This window comes from Oncorhynchus nerka, linkage group LG28 (assembly GCF_034236695.1).
Source record: "Oncorhynchus nerka isolate Pitt River linkage group LG28, Oner_Uvic_2.0, whole genome shotgun sequence".
NCBI lineage: Eukaryota > Metazoa > Chordata > Actinopteri > Salmoniformes > Salmonidae > Oncorhynchus > Oncorhynchus nerka.
In genome coordinates this window covers 13666916-13681618 of record NC_088423.1, presented here as the reverse complement: position 1 = coordinate 13681618, position 14703 = coordinate 13666916, and the positions used below count along the sequence as shown (strand labels likewise).

At 44.8% G+C, this 14703-nt stretch overlaps 1 pseudogene; it reads right to left on the bottom strand.

The window, feature by feature from the left end:
• LOC115113820 (transformation/transcription domain-associated protein-like) overlaps positions 1-14703 on the bottom strand; it is a 170218-nt pseudogene that overhangs the window by 24928 nt on the left and 130587 nt on the right.

Genomic DNA, 14703 nt, shown 5'->3' with positions numbered 1-14703 from the left:
GAGGTATTGTTCTGAAAGCATAATTTAGTTACACCAGTGGCTGAGGTCAAACACATACCGCCCCAACAGATCCACAGATGATGCAATCTCTTTTGCACTCCACACTGCCCTTTCTCACCTCAACAAAAGGAACAACTACGTGAGAATGCTATTCATTGACTACAGCTAGGCGCTCAACACCATCGTGCCCTCAAAGCTCATCACTAAGCTAAGGACCCTGGGACTAAACACCTCCCTCGGCAACTGGACCCTAGACATCCTGATGTGCCGCCCCCAGGTGGTAAGGGTAGGTAACAACCCATCCGCCACGCTGATCCTCAACAAAGGTGCCCCTCAGGGATGTGTGCTCAGTCCCCTCCTGTACTCCCTGTTCACTCATGACTGCAAGGCCAGGCAAGACTCCAACACCATTATTAAGTCTGCCGATGACACAAGTGGTAGGCCTGATCACCGACAACAACGACACAGCCTATAGAGGTCAGAGACCTGATCGTGAGGTGCAAGGACAACAACCTCTCCCTCAACGTGATCAAGACAAAGGAGATTATTGTAGACTACAGGAAAAGGAGGCCCCAGCACGCCCCCATTCTCACCGACGGGGCTGCAGTGTAGCAGGTTGAGAGCTTCAGGTTCCTTGGAGTCCACATCACCAACAAACTAACATGGTTCAAGCACACCAATACAGTCTTGAAGAGAGCACAACAAAACCTATTCCCCCTCAGGAAACTGAAAAGACTTGGCATGGATCCTCAGATCCTCAAAAGGTTCTACAGCTACACCATCGAGAGTATCCCGACAGGTTGTATCACTGCCTGCTATGGCAACTGCTCGGTCTCCGAACGCAAGGCAATACAGAGGGTAGTGTGTACGGCCAGTACATCAGCGGGGCCAAGCTTCCTGCCATCCAGGACCTCTATACCAGGCGGTGTCAGGGAAGGCCCTAAAAATTGTCAAAGACTCCACCAACCCTACAGTAGTCATAGACTGTTCTATCAGCTACCGCACGGCAAGAGGTACCGGAGCGCCAAGTCTAGGACCAAGAAGCTTCTAAAAAGCTTCTACCCCCAAGCCATAAGACTCCTGAACATCTATATTAAATGGCTACCCAGACTATTTGCATTGCCCCGCCTCACTTTACATTGCTGCTGCTCGCTGTTACTATATATGCATAGTCTCTTTAATAACTCCACCTGCATGTACATATTACTTCAATTATCTCAACTAACCGGTGCCCCCGCACATTGGCTCTGTACCGGTACCCCCTGTATATAGCCTCGCTATTGTTATTTTACTGCTGTTCTTTCGTTATTTGTTACTTTTATTTCTTTCTTTTTAAAAAATATTTTTCTTAAAATTGCATTGTTGGTTAAGGGCTTGTAAGTAAGCATTCACTGTAAGGTCTACTACACCTGTTGTATTCGGAACATATGACAAACACAATTTGATTTGATTTGTTTTGAAATGTCTGCAGATGTTCAACAGTTGCTCTTACTGTTCTATTAAACACCCTTCAGATCAAACTCAACTCTCCTTTCAGCTCCAGTACCAGCAAGCACTGTTATGTTTTTCTCCCCATGCTGTATGTACCCAAATGACCGCTAAACAGGCCTTTAGGGAGAGTCAACGGGTTGAATTAGCAGAGCTGTGTAACGCCTGTGAAATCAACACCCCAAACCAGCCCAGCACACACTGGCACACGGACACGCGCTTGTGGGCACGGACGCGGACACAGACACACACCACACACACCACAAGCACACACACACACACTCAGCCCTCCATTAAATCAAATCATCTGGTTCAGAAGCCCCAATTACGTTCCGGAACATCCCTGTTCTGTTCTGTTTCTGCATGGTAATGCAAAGCTAGGATTCTTCTGGCAGCTAAGATATCTGGAAGCGTGGCTACTTCTGGTAGCTAGGCTATGTCTGGCAACTTGGCTACTTCTACAGCTAGGTTATGTCTGGCAGCTAGGTTATGTCTGACAACTTGGTTATGTCTGTCTAGGTCTGGCAGCTTGGTTATGTCTGGCAGCTTGGTTATGTCTGGCAGCTTGGTTATGTCTGTCTAGGTCTGGCAACTTGGTTATGTCTGGCAGCTTGGTTCTAAATTAACGCAATACATAAGGAAATGAGTGTGATTTGAGATTTACCTCTGGAATCCTATGGCCCAACACTGTTGGTTAGATTCCAAAAGTGAGTTATATTTCTCCAAAAGAGAGGACATAAATAAACAATGAAAACAGCAAAACAGACAAATGAAATGTGGTGAAATATCTCTTAACCTCTTCAGTCGACCCTCTACTTTTTTGAACATTTTGTTAAAAATCGCGCAACATTTCAGCGCCCTGCTACTCATGCCAGGAATATAGTACGTTCATATGGTTAGAATGTGTGGATAGGAAACCCTCGGACGTTTTTAAAACTGGTTAAATCACGACTGTGGCTATTACATAACGTGCGTTACATCGGAAAGCGCAGGAAAACCTGATCACAGAAAATGGAAATAAATATCCTTGCGCCACTTCCAGCAATTGTTAACAGTGAGCCGAATTAGATAAGACCGAGCATTCAACTCCCACAGCATCCCCATGTTGTCTAGAGTCTTGTGAATTGAATCATCTTTGATTCTTGGTTGAACCGAAAGAGGGGCACCGCTTACCTCCGGTCTCCGCCCAGATCATTCCGGAAGAGCTCTCTCCTGAAATTTTTTCCAAGACGACAGCTAATGATATTTACATCGCCTACGGATGATTTTTATCGCTTATTAACGTTTACTAATACCTAAAGTAGCATTACAAACGTATTTCGAAGTGTTTTGTGAAAGTTTATCGTCTACTTTTTGAATTTTAAAAAATGACGTTACGTTGTGAAATCATTGTTTTTTTCGTTTATCACATAGTCTACATATAACGATATCTTGGCTTTATATGGCCCGATTTAATCGAAATAAAGACCCAATAGTGTTTATGGGACATCTAGGAGTGCCAACAAAGAAGATGGTGAAAGGTAATGACTGTTTTCTATTTTATTGTGCGGTTTGTGTAACGCCGAAATGCTAATTATTTTGTTTACGTCCCCTGCTGTGCTTTTCTGTTGTAGTGTATTGGTGCATGCTATCAGATAATAGCTTCTCATGCTGTCGCCGAAAAGCATTTTAAAAATCGGACTTGTTGCCTGGATTCACAACGAGTGTAGCTTTAATTTGATACCCTGCATGTGTATTTTAATGAACTTTTGAGTTTTAACTAATACTATTAGCATTTAGCGTAGCGCATTTGCATTTCCAGAGCTCTAGTTGGGACGCAAGCGTCCCAAGTAGAGGCAACAGGTTAATCTTCTGGAAGACAGGGTCCTAAGCGGTGGCCTGGGCTCGGTGGGTGAGCAACTCTGATGCCGCGCTGGAGAACGTGGTGAACACGTTGGAGACTTTCTCCAACCCCACGGCAAACGTGCTCACCAGCTTCTTGACAATGTTCAGCGTGATCTTGACGGAAATGGTTGGGGGAGAGGGTTAGGGGGGAGAGAGAGGAAGATTGATTATGAACATTTATACTACACCGTTATTTGTGACCCAAAAAATGCTATGACAGTGAGTAAGCTATGATGCCCACAGACTCAGCCCAACAAGTGTATGTTTTCCAGATGTGATGGGACAAATACACCTCTAATCCCCCTCACCCTTCCTCCCAAAGCCCCCTGACTCGGCAGAACAGGTGCAGCCAGGTGAGGTTGTTCCCACAAGAGGGGAAAAGTGTTCCACTGTCCCTGTCTAACCAATGGAACGGAGCGCTGAGCCTGCAGGTTCTGCTTCTGGAGCCCCCTTACCGTCAGCACAGTGCAGTCAGCCCAACTACAGTCTACATCCCCTCGCCCCATCTCCCACTCATCAGGTCCTACACGCTCAACACACCCATCACCCCCATCTTCCCTCCTCCTTTCCCACCCGCCTCACTAGCCCCCCACCCCTGACTACCTGACTATCCTCAGCTCAGTGCACAGCTGCCCCCCCTCCCCCTCCTCCCAGACAGCATTGCTAAAGCACTTTGCAGCACCGCTGAGTTCGATTTGGAAGCTTGTGTCATGTCAGCTCTCTTTCTTCTGTCAACACCTTGACTGAAATGGCTTGAGGATTTAGTGGTGTAGATGAAAGTGTTTCAGAAAGTACATAGTTAGCGAAGACTTCAGCTTGTCTGTGTAAATGTTGAGTGCAAATATCCCATTTTCCAGTTTGTAAGCCCGCTGTGTTGGACATTGGATGGAAAAGCCTTATCTTTGTCATGTCATGAATATGACAGAGCCCTTCCTTCAATTGAGCTTGACTGCTCAGGTAGAGAGGAACAGCAGCAGACTGAACAGATGTGGCTGCCATACTGTTGCAGGGTGGTAGTGGGCTGTGCCAGGCTATGCCAGGGTTACCCTATGACACTGTCTATCACACACACACACACACACACACACACACACACACTCTCTCTCTCTCTCTCCATCCCCCTCCACCCCAAACACTCTACCTATATGAATCCTACATATATGAATCCTACCTGTTACATGCTGATCTACTTCACCTGTTTTTGTGCTTTTCTCCACCCCCTCCAGGTGTCGCCAATCTTCCCATTATCCCCTGTGTATTTATACCTGTGTTCTCTGTTTGTCTGTTGCCAGTTCGTCTTGTCTTGTCAGGGCTTACCAATGTTCTTTCCTGCCTTCCTGTTTCTCTAGTTCTGTTTCCTATTTTTCCCATTTCTGACCATTCTGCCTGCCCTGACCCCGAGCCTGCCTGCCGTTATGTACCTGCCTGACTTGATTACGAACCTCCGCCTGCTCTCGACCTGCCCGATGCCTGCCCAGTATTTCTAATAAATCATCTGAGAACTGTACTATCTGCCTCCTGTGTCTGCATCTGGATCATATCCTTGATACTACCTATATGAATCGTATCCATATGAGTCCTACCTATATGAATCGTATCCATATGAGTCCTACCTATATGAATCCTACCTATATGAATCCTACCTATATGAAGCAGATCTCATGAGTAGCAGAACATTTTTCTTTCTTCCTGTGCCAATCAGATGTGCCTAAACCTACTGTCAACTTACCAGGTTGTTAGCTAGCTAAATAACAAACAGCGTTGTTCAGGCATGTAATCAAACCAATACATTTCGACCCTTCACGATGTGGTTTGTGAAATTACACAAAATGCGAGCAAATCCCCATAAAAAGAAAAAAGGTATATCTGGTAATATGGGTCATATTTTTTTAAACTGTCTACAGACAATACCTTTTCTTTGCTGTAAAGCTGCCAACATGCCTGGGCTCCATTTTCCCTCTCTGACACCCAAGAGGCTGCATGACAGTGATCTTGCAAAGTCTACTCAGTTTGCCCTGTGCTCTTGGTTGTTTAAAAAATACATATTTAACCTTCATTTAACCAGGTAGGCCAGTTGAGAACAAGTTCTCATTTACAACTGCGACCTGGCCAAGATAAAGCAAAGCAGTGCGACACAAACAACAACACAGAGTTACACATGGAAAAAACAAACGTACAGTCAACAACACAATATAAAAAAATCTATATACAGTGAGTGCAAATGAGGTAAGATTAGGGAAGTAAGGCAATAAATAGGCAGAGGTGGCGAAGTAATTACAATTTAGCAATTAAACACTGGAGTGACAGATGTGCAGAAGATGAATGTGCAAGTAGAGATACTGGGGTGCAAAGGAGCAAAAATAAATAAATCACAAAATGGGGATGAGGTAGTTGGATGGGCAATTTACAGATGGGCTATGTACAGCTGCAGTGATCTGTGAGCTGCTCTGACAGCTGATGCTTAAGGTTATAGTGAGGGAGATATGAGTCTCCAGCTTTAGTGATATTTGACATTTGTTCCAGTCATTGGCAGTAGAGAACTGGAAGGAAAGGTGGCCAAAGTAGGAATAGGCTTTGGCGATGACCAGTGAAATATACCTGCTGGAGCGCGTACTACGCGTGGGTGCTGCTATGGTGACCAGTGAGCTGAGCTAAGGCGGGGCTTTACCTAGCAAAGACTTATAGATGACCTGGAGCCAGTGTGTTTGGTGATGAATATAAAGCTAGGGCCAGCCAACGAGAGCATACAGGTCGCAGTGGTGGGTAGTATATGGGGTTTTGGTGACAAAACGGATGGCACTGTGATAGACTGCATCCAATTTTCTGAGTAGAGTGTTGGAGGCTATTTTGTAAATGACATTGCCGAAGTCAAGGATCGGTAGGATAGTCAGTTTTACAAGGGTATGTTTGGCAGCATGAGTGAAGGATGCTTTGTGGTGAAATAGGAAGCCAATTCCAGATTTAATTTTTTTGGATTGGAGATGCTTAATGTGAGTCTGGATGGAGAGTTTACAGTCTAACGAGACACCTAGGTATTTGTAGCTGTCCACATCATCTAAGTCATAACCGTCCAGAGTAGTAATGCTGGACGGGCGGGCAGGTGCGGGCAGCGATCAGTTGAAGAGCATGCATTTAGTTTTACTTGCATTTAAGAGCAGTTGGAGGCCACGAAAGGAGAGTTGTATGGCATTGAAACTAGTATGGAGGTTAGTTAACAGTGTCCAAAGAAGGGCCAGATGTTTATAAAATGGTGTCATCTGCATTGAGCTGGATCAGAGAATCACCGCAGCAAGAGCAACATTGTTGATGTATACAGGGAAAAGAGTCGGCCCGAGAATTGAACCCTGTGGCATCCCCATAGATACTGCCAGAGGTCCGGATAACAAGCCCTCCGATTTGACAAACTGAACTCTGTCTGAGAAGTAGTTGGTGAACCAGGCAAGGCAATCATTTGAGAAACCAAGGCTGTTGAGTCTGCCAATAAGAATGTGGTGATTGACAGAGTCAAAAGCCTTGGCCAGGTCGATGAATGCGGCTGCACAGAATGGCAGTTATGATATTGTTTAGGACCTGGAGTGTGGCTAAGGTGCACCCATGACCAGCTCGGAAACCAGATTGCATAGCGGAGAAGGTACGGTGGGATTCGAAATGGTCGGTGATCTGTTTATTAACTTGACTTTAGAAAGGCACGGCAGGATGGATATAGGTCTGTAGCAGTTTGGGTCTAGAGTGTCTCCCACTTCAAAGAGGGGGATGACCACAGCAGCTTTCCAATCTTTGGGGATCTCAGACGATACAAAAGAGAGGTTGAACAGAATAGTAATAGGGGTTGCAACAATTTTGGCAGATAATTTTAGAAAGAGAGGGTCCAGATTGTCTAGCCCAGCTGATTTGTAGGGGTCCAGATTTTGCAGCTGTTTCAGAACTTCAGTTATCTGGATTTGGGTGAAGGAGAAAGGGGGAGGCTTGGGCAATTTGCTGTGGGGGGTGCAGTGCTGGTGACCGGGGTAGGGGTAGCCAGTTGGAAAGCATGGTCAGCCGTAAAAAAAATGCTTATTGAAATTCTCAATTATCGTGGATTTATCGGTGGGTACAGTGTTTCCTAGCCTCACTTTTTGGAGTTTGTGCTACAGGATGCACATTTCTGTTTGAAAAAGATAGTCTTTGCTTTCCTAACTGCCTGTGTATATTAGTTCCTAACTCTCCGGAAAAGTTACATATCGGGGGGGCTATTTGATGCTCATGCAGTACGCCACAGGACGTTTTTGTTCTGGTCAAGGGCAGTCAGGTCTGGAGTGAACCAAGGGCTATATCTGTTCCTGGTTCAAAATGTTTTGGATGGGGCATGCTTATTTAAGATGGTGAGGAAATCACTTTTAATGAATAACCAGGCATCCTCTATTGACGGAATGAGGTCAATATCCTTCCAGGATACCCGGGCCAGGTCGATTAGAAAGGCCTGCTCGCTGAAGTGTTTTAGGGAGCTTTTGACAGTGATGAGGGGTGGTTGTTTAACCACAGACCATTACGGACGCAGGCAATGAGGCAGTGATCACTGAGATCCTGGTAGAAGACAGCAGAGGTGTATTTAGAGGGAAGGTTTGGATTGGATGATATCTATGAGAGTGCCCATGTTTACAGATTTGGGGTTGTACCTGGTAGGTTCATTGATCATTTGTGTGAATTTGAGGGCATCTATCTTAGATTGTAGGACGGCCGGGGTGTTAAGCATACATTTAGAGGAGCAAGTTGTCTTTAAACAGGTCATGAAATTATACAATGCATCAACTATGCTCACTCTGCCATCACGGCTAAATTATAATAAAAACGGATGGAGAAATACATGCGGATGGAGAAAAGCAGGTGAGTGATGGCTGGAGGAGGAAGTGCTTGGCGGATTACATATCAAACGTGATATGCGCATGAAAGTGAAGTGGACATTTTTGGACCAGCTCATACAAGAGAATAGTGGCTGTTGTTTAAATTCTATTTAACTTATAAACAAAACTGACTTTATAAACAAGCGGCAGCAGGTTATTTAGAGCGGTAGGGCCGAGAAATGTTGGTAGTGTCATACGAAACGGTACTACGGTATTCTAAAATGTTGGTACCGTACTGTAAGTATCATGATGTTTTGCTACAGTCATATTACCGTGGTACTGGCATAGCACACACACATGATTTACCTCTGTTGTAGCGTTCCCTCTGCTCTATCTTGGGCGTCAGGTAGAGGGTGCGGATGGGGAAGTAGACTGCCTGGGGGTACACTCGTCCCACCTAGCAGATAACAGACATGGGCAGGGGGGAGGGGGTTCACACTTAGATTACCTTTCAAAGAAGAACCATCCCTCAGGGTTAACAGTGGAGCATAGATGAGAGGAGTGTACACGGCAGAGAATACCAAATAATATCAAACATTGATCCCCTGGATGAAAGCAGCTCTGTATGGTGTAATGGAGATGGAGTTATGATATGAAACCATGGAGGGTGATGTCAGGTTAAAACAGACCTGGGGCTACATTTAGAGGAGGAAGTTGCCTTGACCAGCTTTATATATATTTTTTATGCAAACGAATTATGCACTCCCTAATCTAAATTTCTACAGACATAATCACGACTCCTCACAAAACCGTACACGAGTTGACACAACAAGCACTCCAGGGTATAGACAGGATGGATGGAAGAGTGTGACAGATAGACAGCCATTGGTGAGAGCTCTGCACCTCTCACTACGAGGGAGATACTCTACTAGACACTGATACAGTGACAGTGAGGCCTTGATGACAGAGAGAGAGAGACAAGTTGGTTGAGCCCAGACCACAGTTCTTCTCTGGCCTCATTAGACTGACACCCTACACCCCTGTTAGCATACCCTGTTGATAGATGGGTGAGGAGTAGCCTGTAGTCGTAAAGAGACACCTCTCTAACGCTGGCTCAATACAGAGGACTACAGAGGGTGGGCTGTAATGGATGGAAGGATGGGTAGGAGATGGAAGGGAGGTGGGGTGGAGGAATGGAGCTTTTTGTCACAAAAAGGCCGGGACCTTTTAATACACTCCGGCATACCTACTTACTTTTTTTACTACCTGAAAATTGAGGCACGCCGTATCATTCCTTCCAGAGCTGTGAGGGCTATTAATCAAAGTAACCTATTTTGCATTGATAACCAAATATAATCTCAGTGGCTGGTAGAACCTGCTGTAAACAACATTTTATTGATTTAACCTTTATTTTACTGGGCAAGTCAGTTAAGAACAAATTCTTATTTACAATGGCGGCCTACCAAAAGGCAAATGTCTTCCTGCGGAGATGGGGGCAGGGATTAAAAATAAATGAAATAAAAATATAGGCCAAAACACACATCATGACAAGAGAGACAACACAACACCACATAAAGAGATACCTAAGACAACAACATAGCAAGGCAGCAACACATGATAACACAGCATGGTAGCAACACAACATGGCAGCAGCACAACATGGTAGCACCACAAAACAGGGTACAAACATTATGGGCACAGACAAAAGCACAAAGGGCTGGAAGGTAGAGACAACAATACATCACGCAAAGCAGCCACAACTGCCAGTAAGAGTATCCATGATTGAGTAATTGAATGACGAGATTGAGATCAAACTGTCCAGTTTGAGTGTTTGTTGCAGCTCATTCCAGTAGCTAGCTGCAGCGAACTGAAAAGAGGAGCGACCCAGGGATGTGTGTGCTTTGGGGACCTTTAACAGAATGTGATTGGCAGAATGGGTGTTGTATGTGGAGGATTAGGGCTGCAGTAGATATCTCAGATAAGGGGGAGTGAAGCCTATGAGGGTTTTATAAATAACCATCAACCTTGTGACAGGTATACAGAGATGACCAGTTTACAGAGGAGTATAAAGTGCTGTGATGTGTCCTAGTATAATCGGCCTGTGTGTAGCTGGTGTGGAGGAGTCAGGCGCAGGACAGCAGATATGAGTAATGAAGTTCTTTACTCAAGAATACAAATATATACAACACAATAAACTAGCCCACAATAACGGACCGTATACATACAAACAATCACTCACAAATACCATGGGGGAACAGAGGGTTAAATAATGAACAAGTAATTGAGTGATGAAACCAGGTGTGTAAAACAAAGACAAAACAAATGGAAAATGAAAAGTGGATCGACGATGGCTAGAACGCCGAATGCCGCCCGAACAAGGAGAGGGGCCGACTTTGCCGGAAGTCGTGACACCTAGATTTGGTGGATTTGGATGCAATTCTAATGGCCAAATGTTAAAGAACATCTAGCTGCTCGAGAGCATGCTTACCTATTACCTATAAATTACATCTCCATTATCTAGCATGGGTAGGTTGGTCATCTGAATCAGGGTTAGTCTGGCAGCTGGGGTGGAAGAGGAGAGATTACGATAGAGGAAACCAAGTCTATATTTAACTTTAGCCTGCAGCTTTGATATATGCTGAGAGAAGGACAGTATACCATCTGGCCATACTCCCAAGTACTTCTATGAGGTGACTACCTCAAGCTCTAAACCCTCAGGTAGTAATTACACCTGTATGAATGGTGCATTATTCTTACCAAATCACATTACTTTTGTTTTGGAGGTGTTCAGAACAAGGTTAAGGCAGAGATAGCTTGTTGAACACTAAGAAAGCTTTGCTCTGGAGCGTTTATCACAAAAACCGGGGGAGGGGCCAGGTGAGTATAAGACTGTATCATCTGCATATAAATGGATGAGAGAGCTTCCAACTGCCTGAGCTATGTTGTTGATGTAAATTGAGAAGCGCGTGGGGCCTAGGATCGAGCCTTGGGGTACTCCTTTGGTGACAGGCAGTGGTGAGACAGCAGATGTACTGACTTTATACACTGCACTCTATGAGAGAGGTAGTCAGAAAACCAGGCCAAAGACGTCTCAGAAGCACCAATGCTCCATAGCTGGCCCACAAAAATGGAATGGTCTACCGTATCAAAAGCTTTGGCCAAGTCAATAAAAATAGCAGCACAACATTGCTAAGAATCAAGGGCAATTGTGACATCATTGAGTACCTATAAGGTTGCAGCGACACATCCATACCCGGAGTGAAAACCAGATTGCATACCCGAAAGAATACTGTAGACATCAAGAAAGCCAGTCAGTTGATTATTGACAAGTTTTTCCAACACTTTTGATAAATAGGGCAAAATGGAAATAAGTCTATAACAGTTTTAAATTTTTATTTTTTTATTTCACCTTTATTTAACCAGGTAGGCCAGTTGAGAATAAGTTCTCATTTACAACTGCGACCTGGACAAGATAAATTACAAACAACAACACAGCAGTGCTTTCTTTTTTTTTGACAAACAACAACACAGAGTTACACATGGAAAAACATCAAACCCGTTCTTGTAGGTTCAGCTCAACAGCACAATAGAAAAAGTCTATACTGGCTACAGTGTGTGTACCTCCAGGCTCTGATCAGGCCCTATGGTGTGGCCCCACCTCTTTTTCAGGAATGTAGGAACAATAGAGCCATTAAACCCCTACAACTCATCCAGCAATAAATAGGCCATAATAGCGAAGTAATTACAATTTAGCAAATTTGCACTGGACTGATAGATGTGCAGATGATGATGTGCAAGTAGAGATACTGGTGTGCAAAAGAACAAAAAAGTGAATAAAAACAATATGGGGATGAGGTAGGTAGATTGGATGGGCTATTTACAGATGGGCTGTGTACATCTGCAGCGATCAGTAAGCTGCTCAGATAGCTGATGTTTAAAGTTAGTGAGGGAAATTTAAGTCTCCACCTTCAGCGATGTTGGCTTTGGGGTTGACCAGTGAAATATACCTGCTGGAGCGCATGCTACGGGTGGGTGTTGTTATCGTGACCAGTGAGCTGAGATAAGGCGGAGCTTTACCTAGCAAAGACGTATAGATGACCTGGAGCCAGTGGGTCTGGCGACGAATATGTAGTAAGGGCCAGCCGATGAGAGCATACAGGATGCAGTGGTGGGTGGTATATGGGCTTTGGTGACAAAACGGATGTCACTGTGATAGTTTGCTGAGGAGAGTGTTGGAGGCTATTTTGTAAATGACATCGCCGAAGTCAAGAATCGGTAGGATAGTCAGTTTTACAAGGGTATGTTTGGCGGCATGAGTGAAGGAGGCTTTGTTGTGAAATAGGAAGCCAATTCTAGATTTAATTTTGGATTGGAGATGCTTAATGTGAGTCTGGATGGAGAGTTTACAGTCTAACGAGACACCTAGGTATTTGTAGTTGTCAACCTATTCTAAGTCAGAACCGTCCAGAGTAGTAATGCTGGACGGGCGGGCAGGTGCGGGCAGCGATCAGTTGAAAAGCATGCATTTAGTTTTAATAGTGTTTAAGAGCAGTTGGAGGCCACGGAAGGAGAGTTGTGTGGCATTGAAGCTCGTATGAGGTTTGTTAACACAGTGTCCAAAGAAGGGCCAGATGTATACAGAATGGTGTTGTCTGCATAGAGGTGGATCAGGGAATCACCCACAGCAAGAGCGACATCGTTGATATACACAGAGAAGAGAGTCGTCCCGATAATTGAACCCTGTGGTACCCCCATAGAGACTGCCAGAGTTCCGGACAACAGGCCCTCTGATAGGACACACTGAACTCTATCAGAGAAGTAGTTGGTGAATCAGACGAGGCAGTCATTTGAGAAACCAAGGCTGTTGAGTCTGCCGATAAGAATACGTTCAGTCAGAAGCCTTGGCCAGGTCGATGAAGAAGGCTGAACAGTACTGTCTTTTATCGATGGTGGTTATGATATTGTTTAGGACCTTGAGCATGGCTGAGGTGCACCCTTGACCAGCTCGGATACCGGATTGCACAGCGTAGAAGGTACGGTGGGATTAGAAATGGTCAGTTATCTGTTAACTTGGCTTCTGAAGACTTTGGAAAGGCAGGGTAGGATATAAGTCTGTAACAGTTTGGGTCTAGAGTATCACCCCCTTTAAAGAGGGGGATGACCACAGCAGCTTCCAATCTTTAGGGATCTCGGATGACACGAAAGAGAGGTTGAACAAGCTGGTAATAGGGGTTGCAACAATGGAGATGGAAAGTTTTTAGAAAGAGAGGGTCCAGATTGTCTTGGTCAGCTGATTTGTACGGGTCCAGGTTTTGCAGCTCTTTCAGAACATCTGCGATCTGGATTTGGGGGAAGGAGAAGCTGGGGAGGCTTCTTATCGTGGATTTATCGGCGGTGACAGTGTTTCCTAGCCTCAGTGCAGTGGGTACTAATTCTCCATGGACTTTACAGTGTCCCAAAAGTTTTTGGAGTTAGAGCTGCAGGATGCAAATTTCTGTTTGAGAAAGATAGCCTTTGCTTTCCTATCTGACTGCGTGTATTGGTGCCTAAAGTCCCTGAAAAGTTGCATATCGTGGGGTTATTCGAAAGCTAATGCAGTCCGCCACAGGATGTTTTTGTGCAGGTTTAGGTCAGTCAGGTCTGGAGTGAACCAAGGGCTATATCTGTTCTTAGGAACATGCTTATTTAAGATGGTGAGGAAATTACTTTTAAAGAATGACCAGGCATCCTCTACTGATGGGATATCAATATCATTCCAGGATACCTGGGCCAGGTCGATTAGAAAGGCCTGCTCATGGAAGTGTTTTAGGGGGCATTTGACATTGATGAGGGGTGGTCGTTTGACAGCGGATCCATAGTTTATGCAGGCAATGAGGCAGTGATTGCTGAGATCCTGATTGAAAACAGCAGAGGTGTATTCAGAGGGCAAGTTGGTCAGGATAATATCTATGAGGTTGCCCATGTTTAGGGATTTAGGGTTGTACCTGGTGGGTTCCTTGATCATTTGTGAGATTGAGGGCATCTAGCTTAGATTGTAGGAATGCCGGGATGTGTTAAGCATATCCCAGTTTAGGTCACCTAACAGAACAAACTCTGAAGACAGATGGGGGGCAATCAATTTACATATGGTGTCCAGGGCACAGCTGGGAGCTGAGGGGGGTCTATAACAGACTGCAACAGTGAGAGACTTATTTCTGGAGAAATTCATTTTTAAAATTAGAAGCTTGAACTGTTTGGGCATAGACCTGGAAAATATGACAGAACTTTGCAGGCTATCTCTGCAGTAGATTGCAACTCCTCCCCCTTTGGCAGTTCTATCTTGAAGAAAAATGTTGTAGTTGGGGATGGAAATCTCAGAATTTTTGGTGGCCTTCTTACACCAGGATTCAGACACGGCAAGGGCATCAGGGTTGGTGGAGTGTGCTAAAGCAGTGAGTAAAACAAACTTAGGGAGAAGGCTTCTGATGCATGAAACCAAGGCTTTTACGGTTACAGAAGTCAACAAATGAGA